General features: G+C 42.5%; 1 long non-coding RNA gene across 2 annotated transcripts; it reads left to right on the top strand.

The window, feature by feature from the left end:
- Positions 1-6,160: 6,160 nt before the first annotated feature.
- On the top strand, positions 6,161-15,896 carry LOC118555895 (uncharacterized). 2 transcript variants are annotated; one of them, XR_004927206.2, is made up of 3 exons: positions 6,161-6,416; positions 12,420-12,492; positions 15,763-15,896. It is a non-coding gene; the product is annotated as an uncharacterized LOC118555895 (long non-coding RNA). The 2 variants fall into 2 exon arrangements; XR_013444404.1 differs by having other exon boundaries at positions 6,161-6,295.
- The last annotated feature ends 7,116 nt before the right edge of the window (positions 15,897-23,012 follow it).

The following is a 23,012-nucleotide window of genomic DNA, read 5'->3' on the forward strand; positions in this document are numbered from 1 at the left end:
TTCTCTCTGCCTCTCCCTCTGCCCCTCCCCCCTGCTCTCTCCCTCTCTTTCTCTCTCTCAAATAAATAAATCTTAAAAGAAAAAGAGAAACACATGGCCTGTGCCAAAAAAGAGAAACCAAACCAAACCAAAAACAACCCCCAAAAGGATGGGGACATATTAAAAATTCACAGAAGCCAACCTGAAAGATCTCCCAAGGGTCAAACTGGAACAAAGTAAATAATAATAGTGTTGAATTATCTCCCAAAGAGGAAAATACTTATTCATAAGTCCATACTGACATAAATAAGTAATTGAATAAGTAAATAAATGGAGAAGAAAAGCTGACTCTTCCTTACAGAAGAATTCCAACTAATAACTGGGATGGAATGAGGGGAAATAGAAAATCACCATTAGGGCATCACAGTAATCATTGCTTCAGGCAAAATACATCAATGAATACTAAAATTAGTGAGGTAAAATTTAAGGAGAAACAAGATATTTGCATAGCCTCAATGTATCTCCCTTCATATACACATTAACTACGGTGGTGCCTTTAACATAAATCTATACATTCTTTGACACTCCTTCCTCCATGAGGTAGAGCTTAACTCCCTTCCCCTTGAATGTGACTTGATTCCCTGACTCAAGTCTAATGTATAGCATACAGAAAGGAAAACTAATAACTTTGGGATGGACACCACTTTAATCTAGTGATGGAAGTTAGCATCACCAGGGTAAGACATGTTGCTCTCCCCTACCCCCTGGTATGATGGGATGAAAAGGGCTCCCTGTCTCTGTGGTACACTTCCCCGAGTCTATAACCTCAATCTTATCATGAGAAATCATCAGCCAAATTCAAACTGATGGACAGCCTGCAGACTACCTGATCAGCACTTGTCAAAAGTTCCAAGGTCATATAGGACAAGGAAAGACTGAGGAACTGTCATAGATTAGAGGAGATTAAGGAGATATAATGACTAAATGCCATGTGGTGTCCCAGATTGGATCCAGTAACAGAAAAAGGAAATCTGAATAAAGTCTGTAGTTGAGTCAATATTATTGCATCAATATTAATTTCTTAGTTTTGATCATTGTACTATGCTCATGGAAGACATTAACATTTGAGGGAGGCTGGATAAAAGGTATATAGAAACTCTGCTCTCCTTGCAACTTTTCTATAGAAAAAGTCTAAATTTATTTCAAAATGAAAAGTTAAAAAAAATACATGTATTAGTTGTGGTTCTCCAGAGAAACAGAACTACTAAGATCTATAGCTGTATCATTCATAACTATATCTGCATCTCTTTCATCTATAGATCTATCATCTATACTTACATATGTCATTTATTTCATCTACATCTGTACCTATATAGACAGAGGTATTATAAGACACTGGCTCACACAATAGTGGAGGCTAAGCAGTCCCATGATCTGCTGTTTGTAAGCTGGAGAAAGAAAGCCATAGGTATAATTCAGTCTGGGTTTGGAGGTCCCAGAACCGGGGAAGCTGATGGTGTAATTCCTAGACCAAAGGCAGAAGACTGCTGTCTCAGCTCAATCAGGCAAAAAAGGGACACACTCTCCTTTCCTTCTCCTTTTGTTCTGTTCAGGCCTTAATAAATTGGAGGATGCCCACCCACATTGTGGAGGGCAATCTACTTTACTGAACCCACTGATTCAAATGCTAATCTCATCTGGAAGCACTCTCACAGACACACCCAGAAGTAACGGTTAGCCAAATATCTAGATACTCTGTAATCCACTCAAGTTGGCACACAAAATTAACTGTGACAATGATCCAAGATGAAAATACATGTATCAGCAAGGAATTTATACTTAGTCATATCCATAAGAGGATCACCAGAAAATTTTAGTGGCATCATTTTTACCCTGCAGACTATGGTGCTTAAAATCCAACTGTCCCAGCAAGGCTAATTAAATTAAGAGATCAAATTAGCATATCCCAGAGCTCTTTAATGCAGGGGCAGAGGGATGAACCCATCCTCATGCACCTTCCTCACTCTCTATCCCACTGAGTTTCAGGAGCTCAGGTTTTGCCTCTCTGAGCCTTGGTGGTTCCATCTATAAATGGAAGTTGGGTCTGTAGTATCTCTAAGGATTTTTGGGGTTTGAGATGTCCAATTCTGAGGGCAGATTTACTGGATGGGAATCAATCCCAAGTCACTGGAGCCAAGTAAAAAGAGCCAGAAAACATGTACTACTTTTTGCATAGTAGGCTCATCACGGTAGGAGGCAGTTGTCATAACAGCTCTAAAAATAACTAACACTTGCTGAACTCTTACTATGTGCTGGGTGCTACTCTAAGTGCTTTGCATGTATTTACTTACTAAATCCTCAGCACAGCTATCATCATCATCATCTCACTTTATAAGTAAGAAAGCTGAGGCACAGGGAGGAGAAGGGAGTTGCTTGGGGTTATACTGCTCATGAGCCGCACAGCTAGACTTGATAAAACTGATGATTTCGCTGAATGGGTTTTGTCCCCAAATGCTAACATGAGGGTCAGTTTTGCTCAACATTTTACTTGCCCTGAATAACCTAAGTCCTTAAACAATTTACAGCTCCTCACATGGGGTCTCTCTTGGGCTTCTCCTGAACATAAAGGGCTATTCCTTTCCCCTTCAAGCATATTCTAATTCAAGTCCTTCTTTCTTCCCCGAAAGAACATGAAAAGAACCTCCAGGGACTTGGAGAAGACCTTTTTTTCCCCCTTTCAAGACAACAGGCATTTCCTAAGTTTCAGGGGTGCACCTGTATTAATTGTACTTCCTGCTCATGTGTTGCTTTTGTTTGCAATAAAAGAATTCATAGGCTAAAAAAAAAAAAGAACTCTATATTACAATATAAGGGCATGAGTTGTTCTGTGCTGCACAGAGCAGGGATGACGAAGTCCTGGTGAGGTCAGGGACAGAACCTGCCTCCTATCCCAAAAAGGGGACAGCACCAGCCAGCTGGTATCTGCCTTCGCTGTACCCAGGACCCCAAGGAGCCACATTCTCAGGCCTGGCCCCGGTCCTGGCACAGAAACACTCAAGGGAATGAACACTTTAGCAACTTGCTCTCTCCAGAAACAGCTTCCTCTCAGCTGTCTCCCTGGGCATGTGGGGAGTATCTGTCTCTCACATGGACTCCCCCTACCTCCTCCTTATCTCCTCCCAGCTTGGCTCTTTATGGATGGTGTGTGCTCATGCGTGCACACAGTTCATTTATTTTGTTTCCTCTGTTGGTTTTATAAAAATTACAGTGTGATAAATACTCATTGTGAAATATTCAAATAGCATAGACATGCATAATGGAAGAAGTGAAAACACCCTCCTCTTTTCCCTATGCCTCTGTGCCCATCCCCCAATCCCACTCTCTAGGGGTAGCTGGGTACTTGCTATGAGCAGGCATTTTCTGAAGCACATTTTTGGGGGGGGCAAAAATAGGGTCCATGAAACCAGGATTATATCTGTCTTGCTCACTGTTGTGATCCCAGGAGAGGGCCCAGGTAGATAGCCAATCATGTTTGTTGAATTCTGGATCAATGAATGAATGAATGTTGTTCAGCAACTTACTTTTTTTTCCCTCCAAGAAACAGAGCTATCAACCTACGTCCCTTTTTAGGGACTGTCAAGCATTCCATAATCCAGATGTACCTTAACATATTCAACCATCTCCTTGGGTATTTTGCAGGTATTTTGCACCATTACAAACGTGGTACAATGAGCCCTCTTTTACAGGTTTCTTCTTTTGCATGAATGAATGTTTCAGTGAGGGAGAATCTCTTAATGCATCGGCTGGGTCAAAGGGGATGTAGAGTTCAAATTCTGCTCCAGAGATGGGGCAACGGAATAGAGGGCCCAGCAGGGCAGGGTCTCTGAGGCCATGGCTGCTTCCTGACAAAGGGTTAAATCAACATCTCTGCTCAGTCATTAGTTGCAGCTTAGAAGGAGAGCAAATTCCTCTTTAGGACCCTACTCAAGGAAACTGGTGACCTGCAGGTGACTGTGGGGGCAGACAAGGGTCTCTCTACTTGGGCACTTAGGAGTCTTTCTTATAACTCACAATCTTTTATAAATGCTTGTGATTTTCAAAATACCTTCACTTGATTAGCTTCTTTGGAATTTATAATCCCCATGATGCAGACTGGAAAGCCAACATTATCCTCATTTTATAGGAGAGATAAATGACAGCCCAAGGTCACACACAGGTCAGCAGGAATTAAAACAACTGTGTGAAAAGCCTAGTAAGACATTTGGAATGTGTTCTTTTCCTAGAGCAACTTTTTTTTTTAAAGATTTTATTTATTTATTTCACAGGGAGAGATAGCGAGAGCAGGAGCATAAGCAGGGGGAGTGGGAGATGGAGAAGCAGGCTTCCCGCTGAGCAGGGAGCCCAATGTGGGGCTCAATCCCAGGACCCTGGGATCATGATCTGAGCCAAAGGCAGACGCTTAATGACTGAGCCACCCAGGCGCCCCCATCCTAGAGCAACTTTTTAAAGGTGAAAACATCCTCGGGTTACTTGATAGGCACCTTTGAGAGGAGGAAAGAGAGTGAAGCCTAACTGATATCAAATCTGAAAAGTTCTGTTGGTTGCCAAATGAGGGTCTGCACACAGCAACTCTGAAGGGACCCCACAATTGAAGAAGAGACTTCACAAAATAGAAACAAGGTCACAGAGACATCAATAAGAAATGAGTGTCCTTTTCATCTTCTCAGCTTGGGTCTTAGGGAAGTTGAAGTATTGCCTCATATGAAGAAACCACTGATGGTTTAAAAATTATTTAATTTTTCAGGGTTGGTTCTCAATTCAGTTAAATCAATTTATTTAATTTCCTCATCAGAGGGTTTAATAACAAGATCAATAGCAACAACAATAAAACATGGCCTAAAATGGACACCATTTTTGACTGAAATCTCTGGGGCACCTTCCTTGTTCTTCATCCAAGAGAACCCTGAGAGTCAACCCCAGGGCTTTTGCAGGAGTAATCAGCAAATAGGCCAGCCCCCACTGCTCAGGGTCTCCAAACTGGTAGTTGGTAAATCTGAAGATGTTGAGGCCCTTTGTTCAGCATGCGAGGACAGGCTCCTCAAGAATGAAGTTGGTGGTAGGGAGCAGGCTGAGAGAAGAAGAGACATACATAGCCCCTGAATCCAGCTGTTCCTGAAGCCAAACTATTCCTGCACTTTCCAGACAAGACAGTCAATAAATTCCCTTTTTGTTGAATCAAGTTTAGTCTCCACCACTGAAGGACTCCTCGTTAAGATTTCAAAATGTTAAGCACAAGTAGAATAATAATTGTTATTTTTACTGGTAATTTTTTGATGAGGATAAAACTTATACACAGTAATACCCAGATTTCATGTATTCAGTTCCATGAGTTTTGACAAATGCATGCACACACCCCTATCAAGACACAGGACAATTCCATCACCCTTGGAAAATCCCTTGTGACCCTTCCTTCTGTCCCCAGCTCCCACCTTAGGGACAACTACTGCTCTAATTTCTTTCACCATAGATTAGTTTTGCCTTTTTAGAACTTTAGCTCAATGATATCATATCGCATGTGCTATTTTGTGTCTGGCTTCTTTCACTCAACAAAATGATTCAAGGTTCATCTACACTCCTGCAAATAACATCCAACATTTTTGAACCCTCCTGGGTTGTCAGGCACTGTGTTCTGCACTTTACATTCTTTCAATTTTTGTAATAATCCCACAGTGTGTTATCCCCATTTTGCAGTTGAGGAAACTAGGCTTAAAGCGGTTAAGTAACCTGCTCAGAACACATCGCTGGTCAGTGGACCAGGCAGAATTTGAGCTCCTGTGTCTGACTCTAGAGCCTGTGGCCCAAAGCACCTGGCACTCTGTCTCATGCACTGGGCAGGTCAAAGGCCCAGGCTCTGTCCCCTGCACTGGGCAGGTCAAAGGCCAGAGCTATGTCTCCTGCCCTGGGCAGGTCAAAGGCCAAGATTCTGCCTCCTCTACCGGACAGGTCAAAGGCCAGGGTTCTGTCTCCTGTCCTGGACAGGTCAAAGGCCCAGGCTCTGTCTCCCACACTGGGCAGATCAAAGGAGGCCTGGACTCTGTCCCCTGTGCTGGGCAGGTCACAACAGATCAATAACCACATTACACATGCCCCTCTAGGTCTCTGGACTGCTGCTTCCATCCTCTTTTCAGTCTCCTTGCTCCTGGGCTGGAATCTCATCTTCTATTCCACTCCAGAGGGGGTCACCTTCACCAACCCTCCATGGCAGCGAGCTTCAGGGAGAGAGAACCAAGTGTGTGAAGGTGGCACGGCTGTTCCAGTGAGTTATTGCTCCATCACCGTCTTCTGAGTGATGATTGTGTGCGAAGCCTGACCCATAAATAGAGTTACATTTCTGGGCCTGTCTATGGAAAGAAAGATTATCTACAGCTATAAAAAGGGTAAGGTGCAGTTAAAAAAAACAACTGCTACCCAGATAACCCAAATTAAACAAAAGCCTTTTCTGTCTAAGGTGACACCTGATCAAAATGGAATTTTTGGGGAGGGTGGAAAGCCATTAGTCATGACTAGCATAAGCCCATCAAACCCAGTGGGTGCATCCCAGCCTAGTGGCCAGAAGCTGTTTGGGTGGCTGGATGTTACTCAGCATGATGAGGAGGGGAAGCAGCCAGGCTATTTAGGAAACCTCTGTTCAGAAGAGCAAAACCCTTCTCCTGGTCCTGCAGACTTCCTTCCCACCCCTTCGAGACTTTTTGGCCTCACCTCCTTGAAATCAGGGCCAGGAAAAGATCATTTGGGTTCTCTGGGAAGGGAGTGGGGTAGAGTGGAGAGCAGGCAGCTGTGGGCACATGAAATTGGGAGGAAACTGAGCCAATTAAATTGAGAAAATGTAACAGGATGGGCAATAACCTTTTTTGCAGGCTTTGAAGGACATGGAGTATTTCTTGGCTGTGTGATCTTAAGTTGCTTAACCTCTTTGTCACTGTTTCCTTAGCTGTGGCATGGGGATAATAGTAGTACATATCTTATCAGGTTGTTGTGAGGCACAACTGAGTTAATACATATAACATACTTAGCATGGTTTCTGGTAGGATAATAAGCACTCGATTCATGTGCATGGTATCGCTATTACTTTTGTTGTTGGGACTGTGGAAAGAGCATTCTGGACTAGGAGTCTGTCAATGCAGATTCCTTTTTCTTTTATGTTCAGTTAGCCACTGTATAGTACATCATTAGTTTTTGATGTAGTGTTCAATGATTCATTAGTTACATATAACCCCAAGTGCACATCACAACACATGCCCTCCTTAATACCCATCACCCTATTATCCCCTCCCCCCACTCCCTCCCTTCTGAAACCCTCAGTTTGTTTTCTGGAGTCCATAGTCTCTCATGGTTCATCTCTCTCTGATTTCTTCCCCTTCAGTTTTCCCTCCTTTCCCCTGTAGTCCTTCATGCTATTGCTTATGTTCCACATATGAGTGAAACCATATGATAATTGTCTTTCTCTGCTTGACTTACTTCACTTAGCATAAATCCCCTTCAGTTCCATCCATGTCAATGCAAATGGTGGGTATTCATCCTTTCTGATGGCTGAATAATATTCCATTGTATATATATATACCACATCTTCTTTATCCATTCATCTGTTGAAGGGAATCTCAGCTCCTTCCACAGTTTGGCTATTGTGGACACTGCTTCTATGAACATTAGGGTGCATTTATTTTTTTTAGGGTGCATTTACACTTTCAATGCCATCCCTATTAAAATATCATTGGCATTTTTCAAAGAGCTGGAACAAAAAGTCCTGAAATTTGTATGGAACCATAAAAGACCCCAAATCACCAAGGGAATGATGAAAAAGAAAAACAAAGCGGGGGGCATCATGTTGCCTGACTTCAAGCTATATTACAAAGCTGTGATCACCAAGACAGCATGGTATTGACACAAACACAGACACATAGACCAATGGAACAGAATAGAGATTCCAGAAATGGACCCTCAACTCTATGGTCAACCAATCTTTGACAAATCAGGAAAAAATATCCAGTGGAAGAAAGACAGTCTCTTCAATAAGTGGTGCTGGGAAAATTGGACAGCTACATATAGAAGAATGAAACTGGACCATTCCCTTACACCATACACATAGATAAAATCAAAATGGATGAAAGACCTCAATGTGAGACAGGAATCCATCAAAATCCTAGAGGAGAACATAGGCAGTAACCTCTTCGACTATCGGCCACAGTAACTTCTTTCACAACATGTCTCCAAAGGCAAGGGAAACAAAAGAAAAAATGAACTTTTAGGACTTCATCAAGATAAAAATCTTTTGCACAGTAAAGGAAACAGTCAACAAGACTAAGAGGCAGCCCACGGAATGGGAGAAGATATTTGCAAATGACATTACAGATAAAGGGCTGATATCCAAGATCTATAAAGAACTTCTCAAACTCAACACTCAAAAAACAAATAACCCAGTCAAAAAATGGGCAGAAGATATGAACAGACACTTCTCCAAAGAAGACATACAAATGGCTAACAGACATGTGAAAAAATGCTCAAAATCATTAGCCATCAGGAAATACAAATCAAAACCACAATGAGATACCACCTTACACCAGTTAGAATGGCAAAAATTAAGACAGGAAACAACAAATGTTGGCGAGGATGTGGAGAAAGGGGGACCCTCTTACACTGTTGGTGAGAATGCAAGCTGGTACAGCCACTCTGGAAAACAGTGTGGAGGTTCTGCAAGATGTTAAAAATAGAGCTACCCTACAACCCAGCAATTGCCCTACTAGGCATTTACCCCAAAGATATAGATGTAGTGTCAATGCATATTCTCATCTTGGCTCTGTTACTAACTTGCTGGGTGGCCTTGAGCAAGTCACTTCCCCTTTCTGGGTCTCAATTTCACTATCTTCAAAGTTAAAGGCCCATTCCAGCTCACATATTTTAGAGTGTACACTCCTTGAAAAGACAGCTTTCAAGCAAAGCCCTCCAGCTCTCCTCCCTGTCCCTCCCCATTGGTCCCTAACATCCGAACCTGTCTGAAGATGTCAGCAGCCCCCCTGCATCTCAAGTTGGAAAGCTGGGACAGGCCTCAAGCCTAGTTTGGAAGGCTACCTTTCCCCCGATGGAAAATGCTTCTGTTGGCTGCTTCCCTGAGGATGATACTTTCAGTCAAATTGTCCAAGTCTTTGCTTGGTCACTGACCAGCTGCTTGACATCCCTGAGCCCCAGATTCCTTTTCTGTAGAGTGGGGATAATAGTAACAGCTGTCTCATAGCTATCATGAAGAGTGAATGTGACTTTGCAATTAAAGAGCTTAGCACCATGCCTGTTGCAAAATAAGTGCTCAGCAAATATCAGTCACTTTTCGAGCACTATGCTCAACATCATTTTCTCCTTTCCCATCCTAGTCCTAAGGTGCAAGCAGCAAATAGTCTAGGAACATAACCTCCTCCTTCACTGCTCTTGGGAGCCATGTGCTTTGCTGCCCTCCATGTGGACGTGTGCCCACACACATTCACACATGTACACTCACGTGGACACCCACCCACACATCTCTCCCTTGACCACCTGGCTCTCGGAGCACCTGGACTGGCTGTCCTGTGGGGCAAGGGCAAAGGCAAGGAGCTGGCATGCAGCTTCTGGCCTGAACACAATGATTTACAGGCCAAACTGGGCTATTTCTGCAGGTTCACCAGCAATTTCAGCTGCTCAATAAACACAGCCTGTGAGTCAGGAGTCGGGTAAACTGTGTGCTCAGACCCATATTTAAGATCATCCTTGGACAGCAGTTGGTAGTCAGAAAACCAAGTGTATAATTTTCGATTAGCGCATTGCAAGCTTCCAGGTTTGCCTAGGCTACAAAAATCTCTTTTGGAATGTGTTTTGTGACTGGCTGTAGCCTAAAAGCAAATGAGACCTGGACTTTTGCAAAGAAGAAAAAATATTTTGTATGTGAGGATTTCTAAGCACCCCTCTCTGTGCTCCTGACATACATAGCCTTGTGGGAATGGTGCTCCCTTCCAATCCACACTGGGGGTTCCCCACCCTGTGTCTTTGACAAAGGTGCCCCCTCTTCTTGCTTCACTAGGGCACATCCTCCTCTTCCTCTGGGCCTGGCTTCATTTACAATGCTGTTTTATCTTGCATTGTAAATCCCAAGCATTGTAAATCCCAAATGACCATCCTTTTGTGCACATACCAATTTCTACATTTTTAAAAGCAACAATCACCACAATAGCAACAGTAATAATGATGATACTTATCAGTTAGTGGCCACTGTCTATACAGCAAGCACTGTTCTAGGTGCCTTGTGAGCATTAATTCACTTAATTGCAAAGCAGTCCTTGGGAGCTGGGTACTACAAACATTCCCACCCTGTTACTAAGGAAATGAGGATGAGAGAAATAAATGAACTAACTGCTGAAATCTCCAGTAGTGACTGGTAATCTTGAACTTGAACCATACCAGTCTGATGCCAGAACCCAGGTTCTTAACTTCCATGCGTCGCTGTCTTAAAGAGTAACATGCAGTCTTTGACGATAATCTTCAAATCTTGGCTTGTGACCCATGAAGTCATCTTAGTGAATCACACACCCTTTAAAACAGATTACACTAGGCTAAGCAGGGAGTATCAAAATGCATCATCCACATTAAGGACAAGTATTATTTCATGACACTTTTATTTTAGTTGGACGCATACATGGTGTGCTTGTACCTGTTTACAGTGTAAAGTGTATATCCTAAGTTTAGTCACAACCAAAACCAGTTTGAAAGTCTCTGGTCTGTGGAGTCCTTCTGGGAAAACGCTGGATGTTTTGAGTTGAGGTCCTGCCCTCTCTCTTCCCTATCATTCTTGATTATAATAATATTAACAGCAATGCTTTCTCGTGGCTCTGATGAATGTGAAATTACTTAGCAAATCATAAAATCACAACAAATTTCCAGGTTGATTTTTACTTTTGCTGAGTGGCTTTGTTCACATTATCTGGGAGTGGATGGAGAGGGATAGGTAGTCTGGGACCATCATCAAGGGCTTCAGGGAATCTCCCATCTCACTGCCCTGTGGCTGTTGCAGCCTGCAGGCCCTGGGGGCACCGTTTCTTCCAGTTAGTAGCTCAATGCCCAGAGGTTAGCTGCTTAGGTGACGGGGATGGAAAAGCTTCCAGTCCTTTGGGAAGTGTTTCCAGGAGGATTTCCACAAGTGATTCCTTGTCAGCCTTTCCCCAGACATTAGAGGGCTAGCCAGGGCCTAAACCCACCCATCCCAGCAGCTGGCTGTCAGCTTCCTGGGGAGAGTTGGGGCAGGAGTCTGCTGATCCCACCCCCAATGTCTTTGCTGGCTGTCCTTTCACGGGTCAAAGAAGAGCTTTGGCACTTGATTCCTAAGCAATCTCGGACTTCACCATCGCCAAGAATGACAACAGTCCTATGGGTTTACACAGGGCCTTTCTTCTAACAAGTTCAAAGTAATTTCTTGAATGTTGTCCTCATTATTCCCAAGGTCACTGTGGACGGTGTGGTTTTGTTGCCAGTTCTTGATCCTGGAGTGGTAAAAGGCCTTGATTACCAGCAAACGGTGTGGGCTGGGGTTGGATTTGCCTGGAGCTTAGCTTCCCAAATCTTCCCATCCGATTTCTGCTTTCTCAACCTTGTTTTTATCACCTCCTTACAGAGCCTTTTTAGACAATTTTTCATACTTGCCTTCCACCCTCCCTGGCACCCATGAAATGTTAATACCATAGATACACCGAGCATCTATTTATGTGCTGTATGTATCTCTGTGCCCCTTGAGGGTGATTTTGCCCTGTTGGGAATGAATGCTCTAGAGACATAGTGTTGGTAGGACCTAGCCTTTTGAGGGGAGGTGTCAGCTCCTTGTCTGTACACTAATACAAGATAACAAGAGTACCTCCTTGTGGGGTTACCGTAAGGACAGGTAAATAAAGTGCTTAGCACTCTGCTTGGCACCAAGTAAGCACTCATAAGTGCTATCTCATTATTATTAGTAGTAATAATCATAACAGTTAACGTGTATTGGGGAATTATTGTAAGATGGAATTTAAAGCTTTTCATAAATTCAGGGACTTAGTTCTCATAGCAACCCTGTGAAGTACGGACTATTATTGTCATTTTACAAATAAGAAAACTGAGGCCCAGACAAGTTGACTTATCCAAGGTCTCAGAGCCAGTAAGTGACAAAGACAATATTTGATTCTAGGGGGTCTGGTTCCTAAGTTTATACTCTTTACCATGAAGCTGTGTATATTAGTCATGTAAGCACAATGTTAGTAGAAACATCAGGATTAATCCTTTAACCTTTTCAACAATGGCAAGTGGACTCATTGGTACTATGGCTTCAAACAGGTTCTGGCCCATGTAGTCATCTCAGGACTTTGAAATACATTTTTCTGACTCTTCCATTCCAGGCAGAGCTGGCTGAGCTACTGATAAGGATCAGTTATTTGAGTTCCCACTTCCCAGCCTCGGAAAACCACCCAGGTATCCTCTACGATGACTACTCTCTCTTTGGAATCAAGATGGCACCAAGTGTGGGCTGTTGCTGTGGAGCTGCATGTTGCTATGGTAGCAGCTCATGCCTCCTTCCTACCCTCTCAGAGGTGCTCTGACACAGGCAGCAGTTTCTATGGTAACAAGCTGAATGGAGGGTCCATGAAGAAAGGACTGTGTGTGTTCTGACATGGGGGGGATTGAAAATGAATCCTGGGCATTTGTGACCCTGTCACACATCAAAGGCAAACAACATCATCACTGCAGGAATGGTCCCAACAAGTAGAGTATTAGAAATATCAGGGTTTCTTAGCTTATTCTCCTTACAAGTTCACCTTTTGCCTTTCTTTATAAGGACAATTTAAGACTTCAGAAAATAAGATGAAGAGGAGGAAATTGTAGCTGAGAGTGAATTCTCAGGGGTGCATAATTAAATTACTATGCAGGCAATAGATCCACAAATAAACTTTTAAACATGGTTCCAAACCCTTCAGAGAAGTTTCAAAGGATGAAAGGATCACTGCTCTGTCCTATTAGAAGCCGTTCAATGCCCCGCTGCAGAAAACCCTTCCCACTGATTGACAGCCTCCACCCTGCAGGCTGCTGGAGACCCTTCAGAGCCTACGCATTTCCTGCTGCCAATAAGGCAGGGCTGCTCCACTCCCCTCCCTGGGGCCATGGTTAGCTGCACCCTGAGATCAGGCCACATATCAATACTCACTTTGTCCTTTGCGTGCTTTCAAGGTAACAGGAAGTGCGGGAGGAAAGCCAAATTTGTGTCAGCCCAGTATTCGAAGAGTGCGCTCAGCAAGGAGAGACCATTTGGCAGCGGCACCTGCTTTGCATCTCTTCCTGGTTCAGCATATGCAATATGTGATGGCACAAGCCCCCTGATGCTTATTAAGAACTTACTATGTGTTAGGCACCATTCTAAGCAATTGACATCTATTGACTCATTTAATTTTCCCAACAACCTAATGAGAAAAATAGTATTATTATCCCTATTTTACAGATGAGGAAATAAGCAGAGAGAGTTTGAGGAACTTACTCAGGTTCTCACACTTAGTAAAAACCAGAGCTAGGATGCAAACCACATATTAGGACCCTGAATTTAGGTGGTAGCCATGGGAAGAAGCCAAATTAGTATATTCATAGAAAGCTGGGCAGAAAGTGAGCTTGCTGCCAGAAGAGGTGGGAACCAGATTGGGCCCTTTCAGTGACAGAAGTCCACTCAGGCAGTCTTAAGGAACAAAAGGATTTTAGATGGTCACAATACAAAGATGCCTGGGATGCACAGTGAATCCAGCAGGTGCTCAATCCCTCAACCCAGCCCAGGCTCCTCTCTATTGGTTCATTCTCAGACTCTCCCCAGGTAGTGGGAAGGATGGCTGTTGGCAGCTTCAGACTGACATCCTGCCAGCTTAGTAGCCCCTGGATAAAAAGGTGACCTATCCCCCATTATTCCAACAAAATCTTGGAATTGACAATGTTAACGTGATTGGTCACATGCCAACCCCCAAACCAATCATTTGGTTGATGCTATATTCACATGGTCAATCCTGATTTGTATGCCCAATTCTCTCACAATAGGTAGTAGGAAGAATTGATGTGTTCCTAAGGGGAGTTCCCAGTTGAAAATCAGGGTGCTGTGAGCAGCAGAAGAGGGGATGGATGCAAGACTGGCAAAAACAGCAGCTGTCCTTAACCCTCACTCTCTGGTACATACAGAGACATGGTGACCAGACACTCAGTAACCTGCATCCACTATTTCTGCCCACTCTGACTCCCCAGCTTTATAAGGCACAGATATGAACCAATCTGTTCTCTCCCCAGGAAGAGTGGCCAGCCAGTAACCACTGTGCCAAGCTGGTCTCTGCCAGGCATTCCCCCTTTGCACTTGAAAGGACACCCCAGCCCTCTGATACCTGCTCTCCCCCACCTGCACTTGTGCTGCCTCATTACCTTTGCTTTCTGGCCCTTTGCTCTCATCTGCCCCTTTTCACATTCACCTCACTCAGACTCTTTCATCAGAAATGCTTCAGCTCTTTCAGCTTCCCCCTTCTGCCCATCCTTCACCTGGCATTTTCTCACTGTCATTAAAAACCAAAGCCTCAGCATCTCCACCACCTTCTGAGATTTCCCCCAGCCTGGCACATAAGAACCCAGAAGTGGGTTCTTGGTGGCTCTGAGCATTTTGAACATGAGCTTCAGGGAAGTGAGATTCTGGGGACTAAAGCATCTCTTGCTGGGGTTTCTGTTGCTGAGGGAGGGCAGTAGCTGAGAGGCCTGGGAAGCCAAGTTTGATTTTCCTCTTAAACACAGGCACTTCCTCTAGGTTCAGGCCAAGCCATCCCTCAGTGTATATTTACTTCATCCTATGTTGATCCCTTGTTTCTCTGAATTCCCACACAATCTCATGGTTACTTTGGCTCCTAGGACCTATCTTCCTCTGTGGCTCCTAGGGTCCAAAGAAAATAGAAATTAAGGCACATTTGTTTGACTGCAGAATCTTTGGTATTTAATTGTCTACAGTATCCTTCATTTTGGGGGAATTAGAGAGTATTCAGAAATAAAGCTGGCTCTGAAAGACCACATGACAGAAGGGGACTATGATAGACTGAATGTTTGCCCCCTACCCCAAATTCTTATGTTAAAGCCCTAGCCCCCAAAGTGATGGTATTTAATGGTGGGTCCTTTGGGAGGTCATTAAGTTTAGATGAGGTTATAAGGGTGGTACTTTCATGATGGGATTAGTGCCTCTTATAACAAGAGGAAGAGACACAAGAGCTCTTTCTCTTTATAGGAGAGTGCACTGAGGAAAGGCCATGTGAGCACACAGAGAGAAAGTGACCATCTACAAACCAGAATTTTGAATTTCCCAGCCTCCAGACTGGGAGAAATAAATTTTTGTTGTTTAACCCACCCAGTGTATTGTATTTTGTTACAGCAGCCTGAGCAGACTAAGACAGGAGTGTTAGCAGCAGAAGCTAGCCTTGCTCCTCTCTTCAGAGAGCTCAGATAGATTATGACCAAACTTCTTGGAGCTCAGTGACAAACTTTCAAAGTTTTTGAGTTCATGTACCAGATAAGAGAGAAATGTAAATTCATTACTTTTCCCACATAAGGGAGTCATTAGTGCTGTTTACTAGACATTTCTTATTCTCCTGATACAGTGTAGGAATTGCACTGCATTACCTCCTTGGAGTTAGGGGCACACATGTGACATTCTTTGGTTGATAAAGTGTGTATCATCTCTTTCAGGTGAATGCTGTAAGAGCCAGTGTGTGATTGATCGTGTTCTGTCTTCCTCTCTTTCTACCACAAGAACCAGCATTAAGATGCAGGCTGCTCCATCACCCCTCCAATCTGCCATGGACATGTGCCATGAATGCCATGTAAGCCTATGTCATTATACATCACTGAGATTGGGAGTCGCTTACTATTGTAGCATAATCCAGTCTGATCTGACTGATGGTGAAATCCTATTACGAGAGGGCTATATGTGGATCAAGGCCTGAAGGCACAGTTGTTTAATGGATATTTCCTAACTCCATTAGCCTTAAGTATCCTCTTCTCTACCCACCAACTCTTCATATGGGTTAGTTTTTATCTTTCAGGTCCTAGTTCAAATGTCACCTTTTCAAGGCAGCTTCCTTGACCAGAATGTGTTAAGAGGCTCCTCCCAGTAACTTTATATCTTCATCCTTCATAGGGCTTATCAAACTGATATAATCTTGTTTATTTGCTTCTCCACCAGAATAAAAGTTCCTTGAAGGAAAGGACCTTATCTTGTGCGCCATTGCATCCTCAGTCCTTAGAATCATGTCTGGGCACCAGGAAATTCCATAAAGTTTGTTGAATGAATGAATAAGTGAATGGGAAAGAAAGTGACCAAGAAAAACCTTTATGTATATATATATATATATATATATATATATATATATCCTTAAGAGTCATTTTGGCTTAAGATGCATCTTAAAGAATGGGGGCTTGGCAAAGTTTGAAACTCTTCTCTCTCCTTCAACTTCACTGTATGTACTATTTTTATATCAGACCTCAATAGATTTGGAATACCCCATGAAAATGTTTCAATAGCAGTTAATTGCCCCAACTCCTCCCCAGTGAACTCACCCCTCCCATGTTATCCTCTCTGAAAGGCTGCCCTGGCCTCTAGTGGGCTCATTATCTGCTTCATTGGGCAACCACAAATCTCCACTGCTATAGCTTAGCACACCATATTGTGGTATATTATGTGTATATGGCCCTTAGACCATCAGCCCTTTGAGTACAGGGACTGAATATTTGTACCTGCATTTCCGGGGGCTCCTGCAGCACTAGTCCTATACAAGGGGCTGAGGAGATGCTTATTGAAAGAATGAATTATCTTCTATTGCCTGCAATTATTCCCCACATGTTAGTTTAGTCATTCTAGTAGGACTGGAGTAAAGTTGCTGGAGGACAGTAATTTGTTTTCTCCTTAGGGCTTCTTTGTGTCAAGCATGTAGTAAATGTTCAATAAATAGTGTCTGATTTTTTTTCCTTTGTCAAGGGCCACTGTTTTTTGTTTTTCCCATTTCACACAGAAACAGGTACTCACAGAAGGAGCTGATAAGCTTCCCATAAACACCATAAGCAGGGTCTCTGGGCTTCTGAGAGGAAAGATTAAGTTGGGGGAGGAATGCAGATATCACAAATGGGTAATAGAGTGGCTTTTTTTACCAAAATTTCTAAATCACACATTACAACACTGGATAAAAATTTTTATGTCATGTTCAAGTGCATGAGGTAATTTTGGAGTTAAAGTTCAGATGTCCAATAAACGTTAACCAAATGAGTAAATGAACAAACGGAAAATACTAAGATGACATGCAGAATTAAAACCTCCTGTCTCATACACAAATGGCATGAAGAAAATCAATTTTACCCAGAAAGGAATATCTTCATTTTCTAAAACTCTTCTGTAACATCAAAATATTCTTCAAACAAAATCTGAAACAAACTGATTCTCTCCTTTGGTTTGAGATCTTGTGAAGTCCTTAGAAGTTCTTATAAGAAGCCAGAATGATCCTGGTCACTTCTGTCATGATATTATAGTCAAACACTCAATGCACTCAAATGGCGCCCCACAGATGGGTGCCTGGTCAGTAGCCACCCAGTGTTTAGTGTTTTCCTCACAGATGAGTACCTTCATGCTCTGCATATTGTAGACTTGTGGCCATAGGATCATCCCTTGTCTGATACCTGCTTTAACTGAGCCAGTGGGGGAGAGAAACATGTAAATGAATACTGATAACAAGAACATCAAGTTTGATCTTTTCCTCCTATCAGAGGAGGCTACAAGGTTTAGTGAGCACCAATGAGGAAATGGTTAATTGTCTGCTTACTGTCAAAGAAAGTTTTGAGCTGAACCTTGAATGACCAATAGGAGAGGACATTCTAGCTTGTAAAGACATGATTACAAAAACAGAGGTGTGTGAAACAGCTTGGTGCCTTGGAGCCTTTCTGGGAACAGCAGGTAGTTCAGCATTGCTGAAGAACAAAGCATTTCCATGCTGCCTTCAAATCTGCTTTTCATCAAGTTTTTATAGTCTTGCTAGAATATAGCATCAAGTGCACACACCCAAATATGTGCACACATGCACAATCATACACACACAAACACACTTGATGGCATTGACCTAAAATACACTTTGTGTGCTTCTTGTGGTCCAAGAAGTCTGTTTCAAAGGCTTAAGACTCACATATAAGTGTGTACACACGAGCCTAGCATGTGCCCCTCTCAAGTGCCTAAACTTGCACCTGCATTAATTCTGTCTGTGTAACCAAAAGGACAAAAAATAAGAAAAGACATGGATCTTGGTTCAGAAAAATATTGGGGAATTACCTCAACAAATGTAGCAGTTATGGAATTCCCTGAATAATCCTTTGGGTTTTGTTGTTGTTGTTAAATTCAACACTCTGCTCTCCTCCACATCTTTTTTTGTTCAATCAAGTAATGTAGCAATGTCAGCTGCCAGTATGAGACCTTTCTCAGCTACTTGAAGGCCAGACAAAAGCTAACTCCATCACTCTCTTCTTGGAAATAATGATTGCAAGAGCTATCATAGCACATGTTTTACCTGACCAATGATCAAGGGTCATTTTGAACAACAGCCTTATGGTTTTTCATACAAACTCCTACCTTTTATAGAGCTACCATATGATCCAGCAATTGCACTACTGGGTATTTACCCCAAAGATACAAATGTAGGGATCTGAAGGGGTATGTGCACCCAGATGTTTATAGCAGCAATGTCCACAATAGCCAAACCATGGAAAGAGCCAAGATGTCCATCGACAGATGAATGGATAAAGAAGATGTGGTATATATATATACAATGGAATATTATGCAGCCATCAAAAAGAATGAGATCTTGCCATTTGCAATGACATGGATGGAACTGGAGGGTGTTATGCTGAGCGAAATAAGTCAATCAGAGAAAGACATGTATCATATGACCTCACTGATATGAGGAATTCTTAATCTCAGGAAACAAACAGGGTTGCTGGAGTGGGGGGTGGCTGGGAGGGAGGGGGTGGCTGGGTGATAGACATTGGGGAGGGTATGTGCTATGGTGAGTGCTGTGAATTGTGCAAGACGGTTGAATCACAGATCTGTACCTCTGAAGCAAATAATGCAATATATGTTAAGAAAAAAAAAAAGAAGATAGCAGGAGGGGAAGAATGAAGGGGGGGAAATCGGAGGGAGAGACAAACCATGAGAGATGATGGACTCTGAAAAACAAACTGAGGGTTCTAGAGGGGAGGGGGGTGGGAGGATGGGTTAGCCTGGTGATGGGTGATGGAGCACTGGGTGTTATGCACAAACAATGAATCATGGAACAATACATCAAAAACTAATGATGTAATGTGTGGTGATTAACATAACAATAAAAATAAATAAATAAATAAATAAAAAATAAAAAGATGGCAACTGTCAGGGTCAGTGATACAGATATGTATGTCGCCTCAGCATCCAAACAACAGGTTCTGAACTCCTTTTTCTCAGCGTTGCTCTGGTAGGCTAGTTCATGAAAGTCTAGAGATGGAAAATGGGAAGATGGCAATGAGACCCTATAAGCTGGAAGCCATTTTGGTTGATGGGCAGGGTGTCCCTGTTGTGGTACTATCATTTTGGTTAGAGGTAATAATACTTACTTTGTTTAAATACCAGGTACTTAATTTTTTTTTTAGCAAACCCATAAGCAGAAAGTGAATCAATATGGTCTAGAGAGAAGGAAGTTAGTCAAATACCAAGAGTTAAACCTTGTTGCAGGCAAGGGACAAAAAGAGTGCCATGACATGAACAGTCTCCCAATATCCCTATCTCACTGGACACCTGCTGTATTTTAAATACCCTCCAATATGACCAGCTGGACTATACAAGGGCTTGTTAAAAATGTATGCTCTAACTAAATTACAGATTTCTTCTCTTGAAAGTTCACTGAGTAGGTTTCATAATCTGGTGACTAAACTATGTCATCTCTTATTCCCTAGAAAAGACAAGGATCTGAAGAATGGAATACATGTCTGGGAGAATGCCCAATGGTCAGAGGGTGCCAGAATGGGCTTTAGGAAAGCACACCAGAGTGGTCATCAGAGGGCAATGCCAAAGGGAGTTATGGGCTTGCGACTGAGACATACCTTGTCTATTTCATAACTTTGTCCAAGTCCATTTCTAAGGATTTTGTAAAAAAGCAGAATACATATTTCTATCAGTTTTTCTGAGCTTTTAAAAAACTTCTTCCAGAGCAATTTGCCCTCTTGAAAAGGAGAATCACATTTTCCCAGAAGTGGTTCCAGATGAAATCCAGTGTATGTTTATGTCCTTTGAAATAGGAGAAGAAGAAGAAGAAGAAGAAGAAGAAGAAGAAGAAGAAGAAGAAGAAGAAGAGGAAGAGGAGAGGAAGAGGAGGAGGAGAAGAAGAGGAGGAGGAGAAGAAGAAAGAAGAAGAAGAAGAAAGAAGAAGAAGAAGAAGGAAGAAGAAGAAGAAGAAGAAGAAGAAGAAGAAGAAGAAGAAGAAGAAGAAAGAAGAAGAAGAAAGAAGAGAAGAAAGAAGAAGAAGAAGGAGAAAGAAAGAAAGAAAGAAAGAAGAAAGAAAGAAAGAAAGAAAGAAAGAAGAAAAAGAAAGAAAGAAAGAAAGAAAGAAAGAAAGAAAGAAGAAAAAGAAAGAAAGAAAGAAAAAGAAAGAAAGAAGAAAGAAAAAGAAAGGAAAGCAGGGCCAGGGTAAGAGTTCGTCCAGACCTGTATGGCACTGAGGGAAGTGCCCAGCAAGGCTGACATCAGCGGACAGTCTTTTCCAGCAGAGAGAGCTGGCGGTTTTACTACAGCGTCCAGTCAGAACACTTTGTTTTTCACACCGTACAGTCTCACGAATCTCGCCTTCTCACAAAGTCCGGCAGCCAGCCTCCGCACCATGGTGATTTATTTCAATTCCACTTTTATTAATAGCTTCTCATATTTGGTAAAATCAAATCCTTTTGCTGCTGTCCAGAATGTTAATGCACTGCACAGGCAGCAGAGCTAGCTTGTCAGGACATTCTAATGGATACACACATGCACATATTTAAAGCCAAAGGATTTTATAAAATTTCACTTTGCACTTTAGAACATCTTCTGCATTTACCTCAGAAAAATAAATGTGTTTCCGTAGGCAGGTCTATTACCTGCCCCCTCTCACTGCTTCTTTCATGTCTTTCAAAACTCAAAATCACCTTCTTCACAGTATCTTATAATGTTTTTTTCTATTTTCACCTCTTTGGGGGGATTTTCATCTCTACAAGTCAATTGCCTTGAAATGAATTTTGAAGATTTTTATATTTTAATAGTATATTTTGAAAAGAAAGGGATTTCTCAGTTTGTGGATAAGAATATTAGACAAACAGATATAAAATATTTGGGGATCTGGAGGACAAAGCTATGCATTTGTGTTTGACAGGTTTTTTTTCTACATGGCAAAGGGAAATCGGCTCTTGAATTTTCTTTATTGAAATCCTGTCTTTGTTGATTACTTTGCCACTGCCTGAGCCCTTGATGAAAACCTCCCCAAAGCAGGAAGACACACCGCCATATCTCCATTATCAGCCTCCTTCAGCCGATTTGTTCAGGAGGCTGCGGGTAAGAGAGAGTATGTTGCATGGATTGGGGACCTGGATGTGTCCATTAGAAGCCACTCCCTCCAGTTTCAGGCACACAAAGAGATTTTAAGATCGAACTGTGATCAAAACCTTTTTCTCTTGCTCTTAATGAGACCCACAGCCAGACTGAAGACTTCCCTCCCACACTTGTGCATCTGCTCAGGCAACTCTAAGTTATCTGTGCTGATAGAGAATGGCAGCACGGCTAAGGGTCTCACATCATTTCTACAAGGCTTTGGAAGAAATTGAATGAGCTTGGTTTTGAGGAAGCCAATGTATTTTCTGGATTACTTGGCCTAATAGACTCTATGTTATTAACATGAGGTCACACAAAGCAGGGGTGGACAGTGATGGGATCTGGAAGGGGCAAGGAAGAGTCAGTCTGGGGTTAAAAGAGTTTCAAGCACAGTTGCAAAGCTGATATCAAGAAAATAATTGGCAGTCTGAATCCACAGCAGAGCTAACCCTTGACTGAGATTTTGGGGAGGTGTATTTTTGTTTTGTACTTCTCAAGACCGTTTTTTAAAATTGAGGTAAGATATATATAACAAAATTTACCTTTCTAAATTTTTTTAAGTGTAGAGTTCAGTAGTGTTAAGTATATTCATAATGTTATGCAACCAATCTCCAGAATCCTTTTCATCTTGTAAAAGCAAAACTCTGTGCACATTGAACAACTACCCATTCCACCACCTCCAGGTCCTGGCAACCACCCTTCTACTTTCTGTCTGCTTGGGACCATTTTAAGTGCCTATGCTTTTAGGGATCTTTTAGCCATAAGTAACAGAAGCTACTGGAAACTGCTAAAGCAATAAAAGAAATTTATAAGCTTAAGAGAATACAAGGAAGGGTTGGGCAGTCAGCCACAGAAAGGTAGGGTTGGGCCTCAGGACCACATAGAATGCAAACCTCAAATGCCACCAAACTCCTGCATCCCTGCTTTCTTCTACACATAAGCTCCATCACCCCGTCTCTACAGAAGGGCTTTCTCTACATGGCAGAGAACATGGCTCCATGTTAACTTCATCTACTAGAGACACATTGGATTGACAAGCTTTGTGTTTCCAATATAAATTTGTAGGAAAGAGGCTTATTGAATCAAGTGGATCAGAGGCCCATTCCTGGGCTAATCAGCCATGGCCAGAATGATTGGCCTAGCTTAGGTCAGGTGCCCACCTCTGACTAATCAACTATGGCTAGGGGAGGGGCACATAAGATCATAACAGAACCCATGGGTAAAAGGAGGCACTGAAGGACTTCCCAGCAGAAAGTGCCAGTGGTGCTGGGCAGATAAAGCAGAAGGTATCCACTAGCATGCCCTTCACTTCCTCTTT

Source organism: Halichoerus grypus, chromosome 15, assembly GCF_964656455.1.
Source record: "Halichoerus grypus chromosome 15, mHalGry1.hap1.1, whole genome shotgun sequence".
Lineage (NCBI taxonomy): Eukaryota > Metazoa > Chordata > Mammalia > Carnivora > Phocidae > Halichoerus > Halichoerus grypus.